This window comes from Chiloscyllium plagiosum, unplaced genomic scaffold (assembly GCF_037043375.1).
Source record: "Chiloscyllium plagiosum isolate Xiang-an unplaced genomic scaffold, Cpla_swu_hap1 HiC_scaffold_9, whole genome shotgun sequence".
Lineage (NCBI taxonomy): Eukaryota > Metazoa > Chordata > Chondrichthyes > Orectolobiformes > Hemiscylliidae > Chiloscyllium > Chiloscyllium plagiosum.
Window position 1 is genome coordinate 28,186,762 of NW_028270147.1, and position 25,528 is coordinate 28,212,289.

The 25,528-nt window shown below is 40.3% G+C and overlaps 1 protein-coding gene across 2 annotated transcripts in view; it reads left to right on the forward strand.

Annotated features, from left to right (window-relative positions):
• Nucleotides 1-3,716: 3,716 nt before the first annotated feature.
• Nucleotides 3,717-25,528, forward strand: part of LOC122554232 (very long chain fatty acid elongase 1-like) — a 75,277-nt gene continuing 53,465 nt past the window's right edge. The window contains exon 1 of one of the 2 annotated variants that reach the window (XM_043698908.2): nucleotides 3,717-3,808. The gene's annotated coding sequence lies outside the window, so the exon portion shown is untranslated. Of the gene's footprint in view, nucleotides 3,809-4,388; nucleotides 4,448-25,528 lie in introns of those variants that run through there. The other variant, XM_087990506.1, reaches the window with a different exon arrangement.

Genomic DNA, 25,528 nt, shown 5'->3' on the forward strand with positions numbered 1-25,528 from the left:
ATACAAGCATGGACTACTTTCTAAACGGTGAGAAAATTCATAAAGCCAAAGTACAAAGGGATCTGGGAGTGCTAGTTGAGGATTCTCTAAAGGTAAACATGCAGGTTGAGTCCGTGATTAAGAAAGCGAATACAATGTTGTCATTTATCTCAAGAGGGTTGGAATATAAAAGCACCGTTGTGCTACTGAGACTTTATAAAGATCTGGTTAGGCCCCATTTGGAGTACTGTGTCCAGTTTTGGTCCCCACAACTCAGGAAGGACATACTGGCACTGGAGCATGTCCAGCGGAGATTCACACGGATGATCCCTGGAATGGTAGGTCTAACATACGAGGAACGGCTGAGGATCCTAGGATTGTATTCATTGGAGTTTAGAAGATTAAGGGGAGATCTATTAGAAACATACAAGATAATACATGGCTTGGAAAGGGTGGACGCTAGGAAATTGTTTCCGTTAGGCGAGGAGACTAGGACCCGTGGACACAGCCTTAGAATTAGAGGGGGTAAATTCAGAACAGAAATGCGGAGACATTTCTTCAGCCAGAGAGTGGTGGGCCTGTGGAATTCTTTGCCGCGGAGTGCAGTGGAGGCTGGGACGCTAAATGTCTTCAAGACAGAGATTGATAAATTCTTGATGTCACAAGGAATTAAGGGGAGAATGCGGGTAAGTGGAGTTGAAATGCCCATCAGCCATGATTGAATGGCGGAGTGGTCTCGATGGGCCGAATGGCCTTACTTCCACTCCTATGTCTTATATTGATAATCTCAGATTTGTGATACCTAACCATTGCTGACTGACTTCCTTAATTTGTGCTATTCCACGTGTATGTACTTTTCCACATGATCTAATTATCTTTGCCATGTTGCTAGAATTAATTGTGGTGTGTGCTTTATAATGAAGTGAGGTTTTGCAGAGTGAATATAAGAGACTAGGTAGAAGGTTAAAAAAAAACATCTAAGTACCAATCACTGGTTTACTTCCAGTGTCAAGTTCTAATGAGGAAAAGGAAAAAAGGTTAGGGAGATAAATCAATGGCTGAAGAGGTGGTGCATTGTGCAGGGATTCGGTATTTTGGATCACTGCGATCACTACTGGGACAGAAAAAACCTTTTCAGAAAGGATGGGTTTCACCTGAACTGGAAAGGGACCAATATCCTGGCTCATTCTATTTCAGGAGCCTGTAAACTTTTAGAGAGGGGGACTAGGGGCTTTGTAGGTAACAGTGAAAATAGAAAGAAAGATGAGGATGGTGCTGAATCATAAAAAAGCAGTTAATTAGAAAAGACAGGCAAGAGGAAGTCAGAGAAGGAAGTAACTCTGAAGAATTAAACTGTTTTCATTTCAATGCAAGAGGTCTTACAGATAAGGCCGCTGAACTCAGGGCAAGTATGGGAACATGGGGCTGGGATGTTATAGCTATTACAGAAACTTGGCTGAGGGAAGGATAGGCCTGGCAGTTCAGTGTTCATGGTTTTAGATGTTATAGGAAGAGCGGCAAGGAGGCGGGTGGCATTTTTGATTAAGGAAAACATTAGTCTGTACTTAGAGAAGATATTTCTGAGGGATCATTCAGTGAAAATATCTCGGTTGAAATTAGAAATAAGAAAGGAATGATCACCTTGATGGGGTTGTACTCTAGGTCCCCCAAAAGTCAGAGGGAAACTGAGAAGCAAGTATGTAAATATTTGGAAGAACAATAATGTTGTAATAGCCTGGAATTTTCATTTTCCAAACATTAACTGGGACTGCTATAGTGTTAAATGTTTGGATGGTGAAGAATTTGCTAAGTGTGTTCAAGAAGGTTTTCATTATCATAATGTGAATGTTTCTACTAGAGAAGGAGCAAAACTTGACCTCTTTGGAAATAAGGCAGGGCAAGTGACTGAAGTATTAGTGGGAGACCACTTTGGCACTAGTGATCAGAATACAATTAGTTTTAAAAGAGCCTCCTGTGAAGCGCAACAAAAACTTCCAGCTCGGCGAGCAGAACCACAGCAACGAGCACCCGAGCTACAAACCTTCTCACAAACTTAGTTTTAAAAGAATTATGGAAAAGAATAAGGCTTTCATAAAAGTTAAATTTCTTAACTGGAGTAGGCAAATTTTAAGGGAATGAAACAAAAACTTTCAAAAGTTGATTGGAGTAGACTGTTCACATATAAAGGGTCGACTGAGGCCTGAAAGGTATGATACCGAGGGTTCAGAGGTATTATGTTCCTGATAAAGTGAAGAGCAAGGCTGGTAAGAGTAGAGAACACTGGATGAATAAAGATATTGAGGATATAGTCAAGAATAAGAAAGAATCATATATTAAATATAGACAACTGGATCAAATGAGTATTTCGGAGGTCATGCTGTGGCTGTACAGGACATTGATTAGGCCACTTTTGGAATATTGTGTGTAATTCTGGTCTCCTTTTTGGAAAGATGTTGTGAAACTTGAAAGGGTTCAGAAAAGATTTACAAGGATGTTGCCAGGGTTGGAGGATTTGAGCTACAGGGAGAGGCAGAATAGGCTGGGGCTGTTTTCCCTGGAGCGTCGGAGGCTGAGGTGTGACCTTGTAGAGGTTTATAAAATCATGAGGGGCATGGATAGGGTAAATAGACAAGGTATTTTCCCTGGAGTGGGGGAGTCCAGAACTAGAGGGCATAGGTTTAGGGTGAGAGGGAAAAGATATAAAGGGACCTAAGGGGCAACATTTTCACACAGAGCGTGGTGCGTGTATGGAATGAGCTGCCAGAGGAAGTGGTGGAGGCTAGTACAACTACAACATTGTTGCTAGGAATGGAAGGTTTGAGATTATAAAATTAGACAGGAAAGGCTGGGTCTTCTTTCACTGAAGCGTAGGAAGTTTGAGGGGTGATGTTATTGAGGTTTATAAAATCATGAAGGGCATGGATAGTGTGAATGGGAAGGGTCTTTTCCCTCTGCTAAAGGAGTTCAAAACCAGGAGGCAAATTTTTAAATGAGAGAAGAAAGATGTAAGAAGGACATGAGGGGCAACTTTTTTTACAGTGAGTGGTTCATGTGGGGGGTGAACTACCAGAGAAAGTAATGGATGCAGGTACAGTTACAACTTTAAAGAATAGACAGGAAAGATTTGGAGGTAAATGGGCCCAACTCAGGGAAGTGGGAACATGGTCGGCATGGACAAGTTGAACTGAAGGGTCTGTTTCACTGCTATATGACTCTATGAAATACAATACTTTTCATTGTATTTTGTAACAAGATACACATGACAATAAATAATATCAAATTAGAAACAGTAACCTTGAACCAAACTATTTTTGAGCTGAATCATTTCCATACTTGGACCATAATTCATTTTTTTCCTCTCTATATAGATAGGGGAGAAATGAGCACTAAGAAATGACGTGAAATTTAAGGAGAACGATAATGATTCAGTCGGCAGTTGTTCATGTGAACGTGGAAAATATGACCAACTTTTTTTTTCTCTGCTTCGTCCTGATCGCCAGAGTAAGCTGCCAGCCTTTGTGCTTTATTTTTTTTTTCGCGTTGGTTAGTCACAAGTTGTCAATGACACGGCCGCTTTGAGGTCGTCTCTTTATTCCTCCCTCCCACCCACCGTTTAACAAATGAATGTTCAGATTACCATCAGTATTATCCCCTCCCTCCACTTTACTGATCTCATCTCTCCATCCAACCGGCAACTCCCTGCCCTCGGCTCAGGGGCCGTCTCTCCATCAGCTGATCGAAGGGTTGGGCCAGACAAGTTAACTTTGGGACTGTCTTCCTTTTTCTGAAACCGCGGCGAGTGTGAGAGTTGCTGCTGAGTGAATCCCCGGTAAGAACCCAGTCTTCCTCCTTGAGGGAGAGGGGAGGTTGCACAGCAAGGCTGAGTTTAATATTATTTGCTAATTGTTCCCCCCCCCCCCCCCCCCTCCCTCCCTCCGCTGGGTGAAGGGTGAGGGACTAGCCGGGTTCTGTTCAGTGCCGATCAAAAGTGCAACAAGTCGCGTTCAAAAAGAGGGGGTTTCAGCTTTTTCCCTGTCCTTCTAGCCCCCTAACCTAAATGTGAGTGTCCGCTGTAACTCAACGCTGCTTCAGATCCTCAGAAACCGATCTTTCTGAACAGTCTCTCTCTCCTGTTTCTGTCTTCCATGTGCTTATTTGGACTGAGGCGTGTTTTTATTTTGGTCGTTTTGGAAAGATTAGGTTTTCCGACGGGGTTGATTGTGCCTCTACCTGTGTGTCCCCACGATGGTTTGAATGGACTTTAGAGAAACCTTTTTGTTTTGAAAATACTTGAATTCCATCTGTCACTCATTTCCGGCCTTTAATATCCCGGCAGAACTTTCTGTTGAAGACACTCCATTCATTTTGCTGAAGCACCTCCCTTTCCTTCGCTGCTGCAAATGTGATAAAACACCCGATCCTCAGGCGTGGGATTGGTCGGGCCACACACCCAACTGGTTTGGCTAAGGCAAGAAATTCTGGTTCGGGGGGAATTGTTCAGAAAAGTTTCAGCGATGCTATGTTTAAGTTTTTGAACTGGAGAACTTTTTAAATGTCGCTTTGCACCCCACAAGGTTACTCAAAAGTTTGAGTTAATCATAACTCCTGACATTTGAAAGTTGCTTTGGATACCTTGATCTCCTTGAGTATTCCCAGTACTGTGCACACCAATTCTCTCTCTCTCTCTCTCTGCTTTCTCTCTTCCCTTCTTTCCCCACCCCCACCGCCCGTCCCTGACAAAAAAAAATTGGCTTCCAATTTTGTTTTTACAGTTTAAATTTCCTGACTTTTTAAAGAGTCCACATTTACTACTTAATGCTGTGCCAATATCTTCAAGAATGGGGAACATCTGCCTTTGGGAAAACCTGCATTCACAAATCCACTTCACTCATGGGGCTTGGGTGTACCTGCTGGTCAGAATATAGATTCTGGATTAGTGGTGATGGAAGAGCACAGCAGTTCGGGCTTTTGCCCGAAACGTCAATTTTACTGCTCCTTGGATGCTGCCTGAACTGCTGTGCTCTTTCAGCACCACTAATCCAGAATCTGGCTTCCAGCATCTGCAGTCATTGTTTTTACCCGGTCAGAATACATAATTTGCCCTGATTCACCTTTTAAAGGTGGTGGCGAATGGCTGTAGACCATGTGTTGTAAGTAGACCCCATGCCCTTGGAGTGGAATTCCAGGACTTAAACTTCCTGCACCATCATAAGGTTTTTTGGCTTTGCCCAGGTAAGGATAATGAGTGACTTGGAGAGAGTTGCAGGTAATTAGTATTTGCTAACCTTGACCTTCTAGATGGAAGAAGTCCTGTTTGGAAGATGCTCTTTCAGGATCTTTGAATTTTTTGCAGCATGTCTTGTAGATGGTGCACATTGCCGCTACGGAGTTTGTATCTGGATGGATTGTTTTGGTGCAACAACATTGTGTTTTCAAAGTAATGCAACAAGTCTTTTTTTAAAAAAAAAAAATACAACCGTTGGTCACCAAGTGGTTAGCATGTTCCCTCTTGGCTTATAAAAAGCCAGGAAATTGTGCAAAACTAAAGCACTAGATTGGCTTTGTTGGATTATGTCTACTCTGGGCAAAACACTGCAAGTTTCAGGAAAAGAGAATTAATTTCAGAACTGCAATTTTGCGAACTGGATTAGATTTGAGGCATTTTGAAATGAATGACTTTAGATTTGAAGGTGGTGATAGCATCAATATTTTGCCATTGGCAAAAGAACCAAGGTATGTGAGGAAAACCTTTTTTTTGAGATTAGGATTTGATGTTTACACTGTATGGGATGGTGAAAATGGATTGGGTAGCAGCCTTAAAATTGAATCAATATTTGAATGAGAAAATGTAGGTATGCAAGAAACAAACAGGAGTGAGGCTAATTGGATTGTTCTGTTCCTTATCAGATGTCTGACTTTAAGTGGTTCTCCTCTGCAATATTCTAGGCTGATTTGAGCTCAAAAAGGGAAGTTTTGATTTGTGGAGATCAGCGCACTCTTTCTGTTGACTTGAGATGCCACTAGGTGTAACTCTCTAAATTTAGAAATCAGAATTAAACTAAACCCATTCAAGTTTCTCCTTCACATCCCTCAGCCCTGTGGAATAATCAGGTTTTGGCCATTCGGGACTAAGTGTTGGAAGTATCATTGACAGTGCTGTCAAGTGGCACTTGCTCAGCAATAACCTGATTGTTGATCAATTGGGCTTCCACCAGAAACCACTTTTAACATACCTTGGTTAAGAGCTGAATTCTAGATTGCATTTGACAGGAGCCAGAGGAATGATTGAACCAATAGCTGGAATTGTACCTTGCACAAGGTGTTGGAGGCAAAACACTTCAGCTGTTTATAACAGTGCAGGCACTCTTAAGAATCTTGGGCTCTCTTCAGCTGCTTGATCAATGACCATCCATCCATTTCAAGTCCTGAATAGGTGTTCACTGTGGTGATAGCAGCCATTTGTAACATAGTTGAAGTGGCCCAGGCAATAAGACATGAACAGATTCAGGCTTGGGCTGATATTTGGTACAAATGTTAATTGTCCTACTTAAATGTAGGGAACTAACTATTTCTAAGACTTTAACCACCACCTCTTTGGCATAAGCAACATTAACATTGCCTCACCTAAATCTTGGGGTCACCATGTCTTGAATTTCCATATGTTTATAGCTTTGCGGCAGTAAAAGCACAGAATGAGGTAGGGTAATTTGTGAACAGCTGCTTTCCTGACAGCCTCATGTGTAAAAGTTGCCAGTGTATTCTTCATTTGCTTTGGTCAACTCCATTCTAAATTTTTAAATTCTACACCATCCAGGACAGTGAGTTGTACTTTTTTTCTCACCCGCCATTGGTATATCTTAACTTGTCAAAACTCCTTTCTTTGATAGCTTTTTAAAAATGCAACATGCTTTCCGATCTGTACTTGGAGTTTTTCTTTAAAGCTGCCTGTTTTCATGCTGAAGTGGCAAGTAAATGTTACATTTGCAACATCATATTTCTGTCAGATAAGGGAACTTGGTTGTTTAGATAGATGTTGTCGTCTTGTTTGTGAATCTCATGGCCTGATTAACCTTAAATATTGGACTGGAGAAATAATTTAAATGCTTGTGGCAAAGAACAATGTTAGTATTGTGACATGAACACTTGTCACAGCAAGACTACCTTTAATTGAGAAATAGTGGGCTATTCTGATTTAAAAGTTCAGAGCTGAGTGCCTTCAGGAAAGGAATGCTGAAGTGTATTTCTTATCCTTGATAGGTGTGCTTCAGTTTAGCATATCATTCAAAAGATGCCTAGATGTCCAGGATGTAAATTGATTGGATACCTCTTTCAGCCTAACAGATAACCAGAATTAACTTTGGAATATCAGGCATGCCCTTTCCACTAATGAGTTGGAAGAGGTTAACCAGAAAGTCTAAAGTTTTCAAGCCCATGGAACTGAGGACAAACTGTTGACCTCTAGAAATTACCTGCTGTACTGTGTTGGAGGCAATCTGTCAATGCGAATAGTTACTTCACACAAAGGACTGTACTGGGCTTCAACTAGTCACCAGTCTTTTTATTCCTGAGTTTGTATAGGAAACTACATTCAAATTTGCTCAAACAATCAATGTAGGTTTAAGTGTAAATTAAGTATAGATTAACTAAACAAACTGTAGTGAATGGATTTCAATTTGTGACTTGATTTAACTACTGCTTTCTATCTGAAGGATAGATTGGAGCAATTTATTAATGAAGCTATACAACTAGAAATGCAAATACTTCAGATAGAGAAAGGAAGGTGGTGGGGTCCAAGCACACACTAACAGATTGAAATACACCAACAAGGTGGATGGAGTGCCTAATTCTCATGCAGACTACACTCGTAGAAGTTGTGCTATAGCTACAAAGTCCTAGCTTAACCATTGTCAAAATCCTGTAACCAATTCTGGGCTTCAAACTTTTGACCAGATGTAATGGCTTCAGGTGTAGGTTTGCTTGCTAGTATGATCCAGGACTCGATGGTGAAATTGAGAAATTTCACAAACTGTATGGTTTTATTCCTTGGGGATGGGCTGGGGTTAGAAAGTATACTAACAAGGTGTTTTGATTTGAAAAGTTGCCTTTTTAATGGGGTGCTAGGAATATCTAGTAATTGGGGGAGTATATCTTAAACTGCAGGTATACCTTAAAATGCTACACTTTTTTTTCCCCCCACCTTTTTTGAATTGTAGCTTTTTTTTAAATGGTGATTGATGGATCTATTAACTCTTCAGCTGGTGATTTGGCTAACAAGTCTATAAAAGACTAAATAATCTGAAGAAAAGTTGGGTCTCTGGAGCTAAGGTTTCAAAAGAAAGGTTAAACAGGTTTGGGGGTTAAGTGAACTACTCTTATGTTCCAACACCAATCATGACCACTTCCTCTATACCTTTTTTTTCCTATTGTACTGAGGTCTTGGAACCCAAATTTGCTTTTTAACTATTATTAGTTCGACCATCCTGGAGAAATACTGTGGATGCTAGAGATTTGAAGTGCTGCTTTTTCTACCGGAGCTGAGTTAACATTTGGTTTGACTTGATCAATTGTACCATTGGTATTGTGGGAATTTGTGTACATTGGCTGTGCTCACCAATATTTTGGCTGCTGTGAAGTGCTTGGGAATGATCTAAGGGCATGGGTGCTAGACAAATGAGTTAGCCAAAAAAGCCATTAAGATCTCCCTTTTCTAAATATTTCTTCACTAAGACATCACTCTTTCCAAATTAAATTTAATTTTCACAATGGAAAGCAATTTCAAATTTTTGAATATACAATAAATTTGCATCAAGGCTTCCTTTGAAAGCTGTAAATTTCTGGCTTTGATTACACTTCCTCCCTTACAGCATATGGGTGCACTTACATTAATAGACTACTGTGATTCAAGAAAGTAACTGACCACCACCTTGAGGGTAATTAGGGACAGGCAGTAAGATCCAGTGTCAACTCTATCCTGTGACAGAATATTTTTTTAGTCATTGACTTGTTCATTCAGGTTTGGGGTGGCATGGTGGCTGTGGTTAGCACTGCTGCCTCACAGTGTCAGGGACCAGGGTTCAATTCCCACCTCTGGCAACTGTCTGTGGAGTTTGCACATTCTCCCTGTCTGTGTGGGTTTCCTTCGGGTGCTCCGGTTTCCTCCCACAGCCCAAAAATGTGCAGTTCAGGTGAATTGGCCATGCTAAATTGTCCAGTGTTAGGTGCATTAGTCAGGGGTAAATGTAGGGGAATGGGTCATGGTGGGTTGCTCTTCGGAGGGTCGGTGTGGACTTGTTGAGCTAAAGGGCCTGTTTCCACACTAAGTAATCTCATTTTTTTGAATGTAAAACTAGTCTTGGCATGTTTCTGGATGTTTAGACAGTACTAACACTATCCCCTCTGAGATAGAGGAAGGTAAGAGGTAGAGGAGTCGTATTACTAATTAGGAGAATGTCATGCTTGCTCTTGGAGGGCTCATCCACTGAGGTAATATGGATAGAGGTCAAAAATAAAGATGGGTGCAATCACACTGATAGGATTATACAATGGGCTCCTCAACCAAGACATTGAGGAACAAATATATAGACTGGTTATGGAAAGATGAGTTGTCAGTGAGTTTTTTCCCCAGTATTGATTGAGCAAGAGGTCTAGACAAGGCAGAATTTAAATACATGCAAGAGAGTTTCTTGAAACAGTGTGCATAGTCCAAGAGGAGGGGCCATAATGAATTGGTATTGGCAAATGAACTTGGTCATGTGACTCTCCTTTAGGAGGGTACAGAGGAACCTAGATTATCTGAAGGACACGGTTGGGGAGTATTGTTTGGTTAATTAAATGCCTGATAACTAGCCAAGCATCGGGACCTTGCAATCTTGTTTGGATAATCTGAAATTCGGTTAATTGAGGTTGCTCTGAATTTTTGGAAGTAGTAATCGCAACTCTAGTTTTAAGATAACTATGAATAATGAGTCTGACCTTGCGGGATGGTACTAATTTGGGGAAGGGCAAATTGTCAATATTAGGCAGATGTGAGGGAGTATTGATTTTTGGGGAGCTTTTATTGGGGCAAGTCCACATTTGACATGGGGGAGGCAATGGCCTATTGGTATTATCACTGGACTTTGAATTCAGGGACAGAAATAATGTTCTGAGGACCTGGATTGAATTATGCCACAGCAGACGATGGAATTTAAATTAAATAAATATCTAGAATTAAGAGTAATGGTAACAATGAAACGGTTGTCAGAAAACCCCATCTGGTTCATTAATGAACTCTAGGGAAAGGAAACTGCCATCCTTTCCTGGTCTGGCCTAAAGTGACTCCAGACTCTCAGCAATGTGATTTGACTCTTAACTGCCCTCAGGGCAATTAAGAGCAATAAATTTTAAAAAAAACCTGGCAGTGATCTCCTCATCCTGGTGATTTGAGGTTTTTAAAAAGTTGTTTTAAAAACCTGAGTTCAGAATGTGCAAGTTCCAGTAAAGAGCGAGAATAAAGTAAGGGACCCTTGGATAATGAGGTTGTGAATCTAGTCAAAAGGGAAAAAATACGTAAGGGTTAAGAATTGAAATCTGTCAGGATGTAAGTGGAATGTATGGGGAGGGGAGTGGAAAAGGGAATTACAGCAAGAAGGGGCCATGAAATGACCTTGGCAAGTAGGGTTAAAGAGAAACTAAGGCTTTCTATACAAGTCTATAGCTCCCTGAAATTGGCCACCCGAGTAGATAGGGTGATAAAGAAAGCGGATGGCACGCTTACCTTGTTGATCAGGGAATTGAGTACAAGTTAGGATGTAATGTTGCAGCTTTTAAGACTTTGTTTAGGCCTCACTTAAACTATGGTGTTCAATCTGGTTGCCACGCTACAGGAAGGACGTGGGGGCTTTCGAGCAAGTGCAGAAGAGGTCTACCAGAATGCTGCCAGGTTTGGAGGGTATGAGCTTTAAGGAGAGGCTAGAAAAACCTGGGTGGTTTTCTTTTCTGGAATGATGGAGATTTGCTAGAGAGCTATAAAATTGACATGTATAGATAGGACTGGTCAGAATCTTCTCTGTTGAAATATCTTACTAGAGGGCATGCAGTTAAGGGGGAAGGGGGGGCAAGTTCAAAGGAGATGAAGGGCAGGGTTTTAAAGAGTGATAGGAGTCTGCAGCACACTACCAAGGGTGGTGTTGGAGGTAGATATGATAAGGGTATTTAAGTGATTTTTAGATAAGTGCACAAATATGCAAGGAATGGATAGATTTGGCCCAAGGGCAAGCAGAAGGGATTAGTTTAGTTTGGTGTCATGGTCAGCACAACCATGGCTGAAGAGCCTGTTCCTGTGCTTTACTGTTCGATGTATCCCCATTCAGCCCTCTAACTCCCCATTTGGAGGGATATGAAATGTTTTTAGTTGCCTAGACCTTGGATATGCTTTTTCTTGACAAAGTTGATTATTTCCCCAGTCATCTGAAGTTCCTGAATCCTGTCCTGCACCCTAATCAACTCATCTTTTAAAAGATTTCTACATGTCAGTGGATTTACCCTCAAACAGCTCCCAACTCATTCTCCATTTGCCTAATTTGGTTGTAATTGCCCCCTTGCCTGCAAGAGTTTAACACCATTTGAGGTCCACTCTTGTCCTTCTCCATAAATATCTAAATTTGTTGAATTAGTCTGTTTACAGCTTGGAAACCGGTCCTTTGGTCCAACTTGTCCATGCTGACCAGGTATCTAATCTAGTCTCATTTGTCAGCATTTGGCCCATATCCCCCTCAACCTTTCCTATTCACATACCCATCCAGATGTCTTTAAATGTAATTGTACCAGCCTCCCCTTCCTCTAGCAGCTTGTTCCATACATGTGCTACCCTAACTGGAAAAAATTGCCACTTAGGTCCCTGTTTAAATATATCTTTTTCACCTTAAATCTTTGTCTTCCTAGGTTTGTACTCACCCAGGGGAAAAGACCTTGACCATTCACTTTATCCATTCCCCTCATGATCTTAAATTTCTAAGGTTGCCTCATAGCATCTGATGCTCCAAGGTCAATATTCCTAAAATCCTGTTAGACTTGCTTTTGTAACTAAGTTCTAGTCCACCCTGCTGGATGTGGCAAGTGAGAGTTTATGTAGAGAAGCTGGTTTGTTACTGTCCGGTTTTGTTATTGGATGAATAGTTTGGCAAGTCACACCTACATCTGAAGGATTTGTTCTAGCCAATGCTGGAGTTCCTTGATGAAGAGACATTAAATACCTGGAAATCCATACGCTTTAAGTAAAACTGAATGTTGGGACAAAATGACATTTTAGGAAAGCCAACAAGGTGAAGAAGCACTATTTTATTTGAAGTGAATGAAGCTGAATAACCTAAAGAAATAAATAAACTTTGCCCTTTAATACCCAACTCCTACAATTTTCTGAGAACCACTTTGATAAACCATTGTCCAACCTGCAATTGTTTCCAGACCAAGTCTTGTATACTGCAAGATTAAGATTCTTCAAAGGGGACTTTGGCACAGCTAGTTTAGAAGCTTGTGCTCTTAAATTATGCCTGTGATTTAATTCCAGATTCATCTTTGGAGGATTAAAATTAATTCTATTTTGAAGTGAACCAAATAGATATGTATGTTTTAAATGCTCCTGTCCTAGCTACCCAGCACAAATTTGATCCTAATCAATTCCTATGGAACAGGAAAGAAATCTTGTAAAAAGAAATCAATCTTGGCCACAGAAGTTTAATGATCGGGCAGAAGGTCTCAATGTTTAATTTGTGACTTAAAATCAACATTTCTAACCTTCTCTTTTTCCACCCACCCCCACCCTGAAGAAAAATTGAGGTTGCCTTTTTGTGTATTGTATCTGGGAGTAGTGACAACTTTCCACTTCTGAACTGCTTGAACTAACATTTGAAAGATGCTGTTTATTTTTTAAACCTGAAAGCCTTTTCTTTACTCCTATGGTCTGGCTGTGCAGTTTCCAGCTTTTCCCACTTAGAGCCTCCAATTCAACATAGGGGTAAACTTCTCCCAGTGTGGTGCCCTTTACTCCTAAATGCCACTTGAGTATAAATGGGGTATGTATTTATGGCAATGTAACTGGGCTGGGCACCAGGTGTCAAATTTGAGGATGAATTTGAGTTGAATTTAATGAAATTCCAATTCTATGCATTAGTATTGGCTGTTTTAATCACTCATTTAAGTTAAGTTTTAGTTAATGCTTGGATGGGTGATCAGTGTAATAATGTGACCTATTCATGGTTTTTTTTTCATTTTAACAAACTTAGTGATCTGAGCATGTCTGTATCTTGGATATGAGAAGTATAAGTCTGAATTGAGGGTAAGGTGCAGAGTTGCTTAGTTTTGAATACTATCCAGTTTCTTTGCATTTGGAGTTTGCCATTAATGCAGTAGTTGCTTAGAGAAGTGGTGATATATTTGGACATTCACTTCACCTTTATCAATCGTTTTTAGTCTACAGCACTGCCTCTACAGAGTAGCACATGTATGCTATGCCAATTTGTGGGAGCTGGTGAAGGTGTGACTTCTCCAACCTTGTCCATGCACAGAATCTCCAAGAAAGCAATATTCCTCATTTTAAAAAACTTAGGCATTTTTATAAATGAAATCAATTTTACTTTCTCTTCCTGTTGGAGTGCAAGTTTGTTTTGTGATGACAAACCAATTCTCAAACATGATGCCAAACCAATTCTCAAACATGATGCCCCATGCTTCATGGGAGGTAGGGGGGGGGGGGAGGAGGAATGATCTTTAATGAATGATTAAAATCAGTTGGCTGCTGAGTTTACTGTGGTATATTAATATTCTAATATATTGTTCACATTCCAATGTTGTGTGGTTAGTGACCACATGACACCAAACAGTTTGACCAAATATCTTTAACTGTGCTTCCCACGTCGACAAACTGGTTGATTTTAATTTTGTACATTTTTTTTCCCTAGGGTTATGCCCAGGATTTGAAGCTAATAGAAGGCATTTTATTTCACAGGTTGACAAAGCAAATGCAGAATACTAGATGCTGGAAACATTCAGCAAGTCTGGTAACTTCTGTGAAGAGGAATTAGGAGTAGACCTTTTGGCAACTCATTCCACCATTTTAATAAGATCATGTTTGAACTGATTATGGCATCAAATCCATATGGACTTACCCATAACCTTATTCATGACAGACAAGCAAGTGCAACCTGCCTTCAAAGTATCCTCAGCACATGCTCTGGCTTTCGAGAGATTTAACCCTTTTTTAAAAATGGCCTCTGAAAGAAGAGCAGACTGCCTTCAAGATGACGTTCTCTAGTTCTAAGTTATTCTACAAAGATTCATTGAATCCTATAATGTGGAAGCAAGCTATTTGGCCCCTTGAGTGCACACTGACCCTTTGGAAGTGTTCTACCTGGACCCACCCCCTACCCTACCACATGGTTTACCATGTTTTAGTGAGACAAGGTAGATGTAACCTGCTATGTTTGTCATGAATGAGGTTGGATTCTAACTCTAGATTACTGCATCAGTGGGGTGTGCTTTATGCCAAGATTGTGGATTTTTTTTAAAAAAAGTGACCTTTCTCTTTTGAGGTCTGACATGACGAGGTACTGAAAGAAAAATGTGTACTGGGGGAAGTCTGTGGACCTCTTTTACTGACCTGTGGGGAACTTGGTGTTGTTGCAGTACAAGTCACAGGATTGTGATAAGAATCATGAGACTCTCCAATTAAAGTCTGGAATGCAGAATATGACCTTAGCAGCAAACCCCCTGGGCTACATTCCCATAAAGTAGCATTTTAGTTCATCTTTTGCCTTTACTTAACTTTAGAAATCTGGGCTATGATTATTTTATACTGTCCTGAAATTAGCATTCTCCTTTCCCCTTTCCTCCCACCCCTCCCACTCAAGTCTACTTGCAATTGCTTTAAGAGGATCCCAAAGCTAATCTTTCCCCTCTAAGCAGATTGGAAATATTACCACCAGACTGCTGCTTATGTGCCTCTCCCACAATTTCCTCTTTAAATTACTTCAATATGCTTTGTCCTCCATAGTGCTTCTCTGCACTGGTCAAAATGATCAATTTCATGACTGACTAATACATCCATTTCTTGTACGACTTGACTACTGCATAGCACTGAATGCAATTCATTTTTTCCTCATGGTTTGTGCACCTTGGTGTCCATAAGGTAGAGATGAAATTCTAATAGTTATATTGACACCAGATTTATTTCCTGTGAAACTGCAGCCAGCATTTTGCTGAAGGTATAGATGAACCATCACTTTCTTCAATTAAGCTATCGAGATTGAAGTCATACCATCGAGCTCAGTAATCCTGATTTGAGTCTAAATTCAACTTGATTTGAAACTGACTTCAAGTTTTGTAAGAATTGGCATGCAAGTTTGCAGATGACGCCAACATTGGAGGTGTAGTGGACAGCAAAGATTACAACAGGATCTTGACTAGATGGGCCAGTGGGCTGAGAAATGGCAGATGGAGTTTAATTCGGATAAATACGAGGTGCTGCACTTTGGGAAAGCAAATCTTAGCAGGACTTGCACTTGATGGTAAGGTCCTAGGGAATGTTGCTGAACAAAGAGACCTTGGAGTGCAGGTTCTGTTGTGGAGAAAATAGGGGATCACCAGGAGACTGAGTTCAAGAAGTAGGTCTTTTATTTGCAAACAAAAACTGTGACACTGAGGAAAGCAGATTCTCAAATGCCCCTGAACCTCGGTCTGTGGACTCTTATATTTTTTATCATGTTTCTGTTAGCTTATCAGCATGTCCAACTATATTAATCAAAGTACCTCTTCAGCTACACAATAAACCAGTCATGTTAGTTCCCATTATCTCTTTAGTTGTACATTCTACTTAATGTTATTCTAATGTCAGTTACATATTTATTGATAACTCAGCTACAGTGATCTTTCCATTCCAGACTAACCTATCATGATAGATATTTAGCTATTCCATCTATTACTAGAGTTTCCTGTCTCATGACTCTATTAATTATTAGATATTTTAATGTCATGTCCCAAATATTTATGGTCCCAATCTTGTCATAATGACACTTAACAGAGAAACTTGCTTTATTACTTGTTATATCATCTCGCCATGGTGACCTTTCAGCCTTCACCTTACTCTGCTAATTGGTGTAAGTGTTCTCCACTCTGGTTATCCCATCTTGCCTTCCACAGACCACAGATTGCCAGTGGTCTTCATGCTTTAACCCTTCCCATGCTTTCATGTTCTTTTCCATAGTTCATAGCCCCCTGAAAGTGGAGTCGCAGGTAGATAGAATAGTGAAGAAGGCATTTGGTATGCTTTCCTTTTGGTCAGTGTGTTGAGTACAGGAGCTGGGAGGTCCTGTTGTAGCTGTACAGGACATTGGTTAGGCCACTGTTGGAATATTGCGTGCAATTCTGGTCTCCTTCCTATCAGAAGGATGTTGTGAAACTTGAAAGGATTCAGAAAAGATTTACAAGGATGTTGCCAGGATTGGAGGATTTGAGCTAGAGGGAGAGGCTGAACAGGCTGGGGCTGTTTTTCCTGGAGTGTCAGAGGCTGAGAGGTGACCTTATAGAGGCTTACAAAATTGAGGGTTGGCGCGTCCAGAACTAGAGGGCATAGGTTTTGGGTGAGGGGGGAAGGATATGAGACCTATGGGGCAACTTTTTTCTCAGGGTGGTGTGTGTATGGAATGAGCTGCCAGAGGAAGTGGTGGAGGCTTGTATAATTGCAACATTTAAAAAGCATTTGGATGGGTTTATGAATAAAAAGGGTTCTGAGGGATATGGGCTAGGTGCTGGCTGGTGAGACTAGATTGGGTTGGGATATCTAATTGGCATGGACATGTTGGACTGAAGGGTCTGTTTCCATGCTGTACATCTGACTAAGGCATGCTCCCTGTCTGATTTTCTTTTTTTTTTTGTTGTTGGCTGAGTCAATGAATCTTCAGAGAAGAAAATGCACTATTTCTACTGTACCCCTCAACTGATGCTTGTCTACCCATCCACAACATTTTGAAATAACCTAGCAATTGATTAGAAAACCATTTACCACAAGTATGGTGATTTTAAAAAGCTTACTATCCTAAAGCAGTTCAGTTTAGAGGATAAACTGACTTGCAAACGCTAACCATGTTTAGCAAAGCAGAATGCTGTATTTGTACTGAACTGGGGTGAGTGCAAACAGCCCAGGAATAAAGCAAATTTACTCTAGTGCGTGCATACAGTTCACTTGTAGACTGATTTATTAATTCAATTTCATATTGAAATAGGTGTAAACACTTCAATCTTTGGCTCAGCCATGACTACATTTGAATGTTGGACTTGCTGCACTTATCATTCCTTGATTCCCTGAAATCTGATCACTTAAGTATAGGGATGCTGTCATCAATATTGCCTAAGTGGTCAACCTGAGGTTGAGACCAATCCTCCAAGTTTTTCAGCCAAAACAAACATACATTCGACCTGTAGACCATCAACTGCAGATTTTCAAACTCCAGGCACAGGCATATCATAAGACAGGTCTACTCCATCTCTCTCCCATGTAAGAAAATTCCTCCTCTTGGAAATTCAGCTTAATATACATTTTCTAGAGTTTTCCTCCAGCCAAGTTTATCCACCGTGGTAAGGAGGCCACAGTATATCTAGATGTCTGAGGCCCTACATAATTTCAGTATTAAAAGGAGCTTCCTTTAAAGGAAAATCAGTGCAGAAACTAAGTTGAGGCCTCCAGGTACCCCACACCGAGTTGAGGTGGTATAACCTCTACCAAATCCTTGATTGGTTAATAACTTCACCACCATCAAACATGCTTGTCAACAGCAACCTTGATGCAGTTCACATTTTAATGTGAAGGCACTTATTTTGTATCTAATTTTGCGTTATGACAACACTGCAGAATTTACTTCCATTCGTATAAATTCTGTCTGTGGTGTAAGACATTAACTTGTATTCCTTTGAACATTCAGCAGGGTTAGTAGCTAACTCATGTATAAACTGACCATACTGAGAAATTACCAATAGTGATGCTGTTTGAGGAATATTGCTTATAATCTTTGTTCTAATATAACATTGATGCTCCTATGCACTTGAATAGACCAGTTTGCCACTTTCACTTCTGGGCTGACTGATTTTTCTTCAGTTTTGTACCATCCCATCTACTCGGGTAATAAACATAAAGGGAGACACTGTGCACTTTATTTTCTGTGAAAATGTCAAATCCAGTTATTTCCTTCCCCCACTTGTTCTTCCCATCCAATGTTTTTGTTAGCATACAACTAATTCCATCACTGATTCAAACTGTACGATCTAGATCGTAATGAAATGGGAGCTTTGTGGAAAAGCTAGATTAATGACGAGAATGGAGCAACGTCCTTGTAGGAGGCACTTTGCAATGCAGTATCTAACCAGTTTGCTTCAGCCTTAACAATGCAGATTACTCTGGCTTGTTATACATCAGAACAACTTCTTCATTATGTGGACAATAGCCTAACTGTTATAGAAACACAGCTGCCTGAATTATTTTAAAGAACAATAAATGGTCTGACATTATTGAATGCAGAAATGGAAAGCCTTGGCATACATGTTTACTGTAATAGTGTCACATTTTTCAATAATTGAATTTTACTGTGAAGTGTCTTTGCTCACTGGCAGCCTTAGTGTTAAGGCCAGTTAAAAGAGCATCAGTAATCCTGGGGCCTATAATTCTGAAAGGTTGACTATTCTCTGTTCACCCCTTTCTCCCAAAATAATCATACTTCTAGGCAGAATGGGTTATAAATCTTCAAGACGATGGCCATAGGCTTAATGTAACAAGATTCCATTACACTTTGAAAACTGTGGAGCTTTGTGGTGTTGAATAATGTTGCAATATTTAAGTTGAAAGATTCCCATGTCCTGGGCACGTTACCCCTGAGGCAACTTCACTAAAACAGGTTGTTAGGTTATGCTGGTGACTGGAGTTCTCATGCAGCCATGGCTACGCTTACCAAGTACTTAATTTGGGTCCAAACTTGTTTAAGACCTCCTGAAGTTTGACTGCACCTCGCATATGAAAGTAACTTAATTGAAGCTTCTCCCTTGCATTTTTGACCAGAGCTGAATGACCTGTTATTGAGATAATCTGACTAGTGTGGAAGAGCACTTGAAAGATGAGAACAAATTTCCATTAGTTTTCAAATTCCATTTGAAGAAAAGCTTGTTTCCATTAGGGCTTTTGCACACTTGTCTTTTTTTTCCCTCTTCCTACATCTTTGGGTTGTAACCATTTCAAATGTTGAGACATTTGTGTAATAACTTTTGGTTATTAAGCTAAAAGATTCTTCACTTTGGTACATTTGTACAGTAATACAAGTGATTTCTGACCCATGATGTTTACCTGATCATCTGTTCCTACTCCTATATTGTATTGCCTGTGGCTATATTTCTCATGAGATGAGGTAGTGAAAAACTCCTCATCCATTTTGACTTGGGACCCTTGGGGTGTCATTGCCCAAGGCTTGTAGTTGATGACTAAACATGAACCTAAAATTGCTTCTGTTGTTTCCTCTGATCTTTGATCAATGTCTTCTACTTCCCCATCTTTAACAGTAAATGACTAAAATAAACTGGTCACACGTGGCACATGCTGCATCATCCCCAGCCTGAAAAAGCACAATGTGACAGCATTGTAGATGACATGTATTGTTTCACAACTAAAATGTTTGCTCCATAAACTGCTCCCTCCTTAATGGGTTAAGGTTTTAGAACCCCACCCAAGCAGTTTGGTTTTAAATTGCTGGCTACTTCAATGTTACCTGCTTCACCAGGGACTGATAGTGTTTGAGTTTAATGTTGGGATACTATTCTGATTAGTCAAACTAATTTGTCAGGCTTGCTAAGCATTTTCAGCACTAACTGTAGATTTTCCAGCATATACAGTAGTTTTTCTTAAAATTCAACATGGATCACTTTGGACACTTTTTTTGTCTTTAATGGTGTCCAGTCCATTCTAGATTAGCTTCATATCCTTTTATCTGGACAAATCCATGCACATGTGGCATGTTTGCCATCAGAATGAAATCTCAACATTTTCTGTGAAATCAGAATTGTGCACATGACAGTCTATGGAATCACTGCTTGCAGAGCAATTCCTTATACTGTGGACAAATGTGGAAAAGTGTGCAATAAACTCTCCTCCTGGAATTGGGTCTGATGTGAGGGCTGTGGAGTGGGCTTCTAGGAATGTAGAATGTATGTTTTGGAGAAATGTATGGGAGGGGTAACTTCAGCATTGTTTAAATGATTGAAAAGATGCATTCAGATTTTAATATTGGCAGAAACCTACATAAAATATAATACATCCAGATGGAAAACTTCTTTTTCCCTGAAGTGTTTAAACCTCTTGAGGGGACTGCAGAAAACCTTCCTTTTGTTTAAAGATGCTTTTCCTTCTCTTATGGAACCCTTCTGGATGTTTGTCAAATTTTTTTCAAAAAAAACTAAAACTTAAAACTACTGCACCACACTCTTGCTCCCTTTGTTTTTGCTACAGTAATATTTCAAGATGTGTTGAACTCTATACATCTTTATGGAAAGATGTATAATTATTTTGTGTTGCTTTGTGAACTTTCTTTAATCAACTGGTAGTTTAATACAGGCTGGGTATCTCAAAGTCCTTTCTCTCTTTCAGAAAGACTGCAGTGGTCACTTCACCAGATGGCTTCCTTTGCTGGGGAGGGGGGGGAAAGAAGAGAAATAAGGATGTGAATTATGGTTGTGTGCACTTGACAATCAAGAGGGTAGTGGATGGAGGCATTTTCTTGTCATCTTCCTTTGAAAGGGACGAGTGAAGTGGTCAGAGGACTGTCGCACACGAATTCAGGATCAGACATGGGGAGGTAATGGGACTGATGTCGTGCCCTGCCAAACCTCTGAAGGCATGTGGCCTTTGATATAGAAATGCCATCTGCTGGAGGTTCTTTCAGTTTACACAATTAGATTGTTGTATGAGCGAGGTTTGGAGGAAGACTGTCCCCTTTCACCCGCCTGGCATGCAAATAGGATTTGAGCCACAAGCTGCCTTTTGATCAAATTCCAGGCGGTATCCAGCTCTCTAATTTAAAGTGAAACTGAGTAGGCTGCAAATAAGAGGAAGAGAAACAGCAGTTTGTTTTTATTGCATGCTTACTCCAATAAATTGTGGCTTTGCCTGATGACTCTTTAGAGTAAGAAGCTGAATTGTTCCTTTTTTAATTTCTAACATCATATTAGTGTCCAAATCATTTTCCTGTAAACTTTACTTCCTGTTTTCCCTTTTTTCCAGCAATGCAGGAAACACTTGTGCTGTGAGCTATTGGAACAATGAGTAAGAAGTCCCCCTGGTTAGAATACACAGGTCACTGGCATCTGTTTCAGTGTTCTCTTTCAGAAAGGTTTAGCTGTAATTTGTCTGCATGTTCTGGACTTTTCCAATCAAGGAAATAACTACACTGCATTTAATCACATTCTTTTACAATTTGAAACACATTCAATCCCTCCACTTTCCAAATGTCAATAAATACAATGTAAATCACTCCATTTTCACTTTTTTTAAAAAAAACCTCTTCTGTGTAGTATTTAAACCTTTTTGTCAATTTTTAATTTAAAATTTGCATACAGCATAAATAGAAACCATACCTAAAGCTAATATGGCTTCTGTGCACTTTAGAACACTTCCTAATAACAATGTCATGATTCTTCACACCTATACAAACTCAGACTTGGCAGTATCTGGAGGGAGAAAGAAGTTAAACATGGCTCTTCTTGGAACTCTAAGCTTCACTTTAATGTGTTCTGGCAAATTGCAAGGCTTTAAGCAATACATCCCTGATGAAGGGCTTATGCCCGAAATGTCGATTCTCCTGCATCTCGGATGCTGCCTGACCTGTGCTTTCCCAGCACCACACTGTCGACCTAGATCTCCAGCAACTGCAGTCCTCACTTCCTCCTAGCAACATTTTGCTTCAAGATCTGGTGGTCAGTCAGTTATACAGCATGGCAATACCCTTTGGTCCAACTCATCTGTGCCAATCAGATCCTAAATTAATCTAGTTCTATTTGCCAGTCTTTGGCCCATATGCCCTCAACCATTCCTACTCTTATACCCATCCAGATGACTTTTAAATGTTGTGATTGTACTAGCCTCCACAACTTTCTGGCAGCTCACACTACCATCTGCTTGAAAAAGTGGTCCCTTTTTAAATCTTTCCCCTCGCTCCTTACATCTATGCCCTCTGGGGTAGAGTCCAAAACTACCCTGGGGAAAAGATGTTGGCTATTTTCCCTATTCATTGTCCCTCATGATTTTGTAAACCTCTAAGGTTACTCCTCAGCCTCTGCTTAGAGAAAGGCCAATCTCTCTTCCCTCTTCAGTCTGCTTATAAAAGGTGTGCACATTTGTTTGAGGTTTTTTAAACCTAGTAAGCTGTTTGTAACACTCCCAAGGTTATACCTCCCTGATTTGACTTTTGAGCAGTCAAATGGTCTTTTTATTTTGTGCTATTTGATGCTTGAGCTGAACTACTTTCACTTGAATCTTGCACAAATGACTGACTTTCACAACTGCCTTTGTTTATTTGAACTTGTACTCCTTCTGTCTTTTAGCACAGTTAATCTGTGATCCTTCATGACTAGCATTGTGAATGTATTCTGGTGTACTGTTACCTGGCACCCATTTGCTGAGTAATGATCCAATCAACCTGCTACATGGAAAGTAGTAGGAAATGTACTGTGAATATTCAACACTTTGAGCTTAAAGTATGACCTTTCTAATTTCTGGAAACCAGAGAAAATCAAGTAGATCTATTTTAAAAGGCAGCATTGAATTCTAAATGTTACTGAATACAAGGTGCTCCAGCAAATAGTGAACTAGAAAATGATAGGGATGGCAATACTGGGCTGGAGAGAGGAAGTTGTCAAGGCTGGAATCTATTGGCAGAGACTGGGGAAGCAACTGCACCATTTGGTCCATTTGTTTCCATTAATTAGACCATAAGACATAGGAGCGGAAGTCAGGCCATTCGGCCCATCGAGTCCACTCCGCCATTCAATCATGGTTGGGCATTTCAACTCCACTTACCCGCTCCCCGTACCCTTAATTCCTTGTGACATCAAGAATTTATCAATCTCTGCCTTGAAGACATTTAGCGTCCCGGCCTCCACTGCACTCTGCGGCAATGAATTCCACAGGCCCACCGCTCTCTGGCTGAAGAAATGTCTCTGCATTTCTGTTCTGAATTTACCCCCTCTAATTCTAAGGCTGTGTCCACGGGTCCTAGTCTCCTCGCCTAACGGAAACAATTTCCTAGCGTCCACCCTCTCTGCATCCTCAGATATACACACAATTCTAACATGGTGGTCAATAATAAAGTAACAGCTTTTCAGGTAAATTTTTGGTTCTTTGCACTTCTCTCTCCTTGTCCTCGTCATCCTCCTTCCTCTCTCCCCTCCCTTCTTCTCCCCCCCCCCCCCTCCCCCCAATCCAGCATTCCTTGTACCTATCTGTAACCGTTGTTGGCTTTCTCCCCCTTGCTGACCAAGAATCAATCTCCACCTTAAAATATACTTAAGGACTCTACCCCCACAATTGTTTGTTTTAGTTTTTTTTTTGTGCACAAGTACCTTCAAGTTTACTTTGTTTTCCAGCTTTCTGTAGTTTTTTTTCTCTACTTAAATCTACTTTTTGTTCTCCCTTCCAAATAAATAACTTTACATTGTCCCACTTTTTTTCTCCATTTTGTCCACTTAACTTACAACAGTTTTACAGAGATGTTTATCCCTCTTGCAACTTGCCTTTCCACCTTCTTTGTCATCTGCAAAATTGGCTACAGTGCATTTTGTTTTCTGGGGAAGGAAGGGTTATTAGTCTAATATAGACTGAGATTAATACTGTGTACCGCAGACATGGAGGGGGAGGAAAATCCTGGCATTCAAGAAAGTTTGTCTGGTCAGTTTATGGCCAACAATGAAGGGAGCATTTGGATTTTGCCCCAGGGAATGAGGTGGATAAAGTGCAAGTAAGGGAACATTTGAGTGGTCATAGTATCATGTGTTTGGGTTAACCATAGATAAGAAGCAATCTCAAGTAAAAGTAATTAGCTGAATGAGGGCCAATTTCAGTGGGTTGAGAATGAGTTCCTGAAGAAGGGCCTGTGCCCGAAACGTCGAATCTCCTGTTCCCTGGATGCTGCCTGACCTGTGCTGTTCCAGCAATAAAGTTTCAACTTTGATCTCCAGCATCTGCAGACCTCACTTTCTCCCCTGAGAATGAGTCCTACCTAAAATGAAAGATATTTGATTAAAACTAATGAAAAGTGAGTGCCTTTTTTTAAAAAAAAAAACCTCTTTGGTTAGGGTATGATTGGGCTAGACTCGAGGGGAGAGGGTCAGACTGAAGCCAGAGCTCGCTCGATGATAAGCCATAGTTATTAGAAGATAGTCACTGAAAGATCAGCTTTATTCAATTGGGGGAACTCTCTCTTTAAAGTTTAGATGCAAGGGGAAATGAGAAGCAAGTAAGACATCAGATCTACAGGTAACATGAGTATATTGTTTCTGGATTTGCATGTGAATAATGCCAGGGTGGTGAGAAATATTGTACAGTCAATTAAGGGTTAATAAATCTTTATGCATGGTGGCAGAGGGTATTGCTGGAGTACTAAAAATACATCTTTATACAAAGGAATGCTGCTAATCTTTAGTGAATGAGATGGTTATTGAAATATTCTGGGTTAAGAACTGAAGAGGATTATTAAGCTGTCTATCATGAAAAGCAATCTCGGTTGAATAGTGTGTATCTGAGGATGCTGAGAGGAATTGTGGAGGTACTGGCACTAATCCTCAATCATCATGGATTTGGATTGATGCTAGAGGCCTGGCAAAAAGCAACACCATTTTAAAAAAAAAAAATCAAGAATAAATCTCATTGGTTCAATGTTAGCATAAAAGCAAAATTAAACATCTGAGCAATGTGAATTAATTGAAAAACACCATGAATTTTCTCAAGTCTTGTGTTTTCCTTGATGTAATGTTTTGTGGGCTTACGAAAGGCAGTAATGTTGCAAGTTTGCTAGAAAAAGGTGCCCATGAGAAGGTCTGGCAGCATGGATATAGTTAACTGACTAGAAAGAGCAGCAGTGATAAACTGGAGGAATGTACAGAGTGGTGGTCCCTGGGGGTTGGTACCAAAATGGCTCCTGTAATTTGATCTATATTAATGGCTTCAGTGTATAAAGTGCAGTTGTAGTTCCTTTGCCTGTCATATCCATTTGTATAATACCACCATCCAAAATTGTGCTGCTGACATGGCTGCTTCATAACCATGGTTTCCCACCCACTAGTTGACAGGGCCTTTGACTGCATTCAACCTATCATCTGTGCTTCTGCCCTTGTCCCTTCCTATAACTGTGATCCTTGTCCTCATTTTTTTTTTTTTTGTTTTCAGCCACCAGCCTCTGCATTCGCTAACTTGAAATGGAAACCCTATATGTTAACCTCTCCTGAGAATGTGGTGTACTTTTTTAGTCTTGAAATTCCAGGTTCCTTGTGG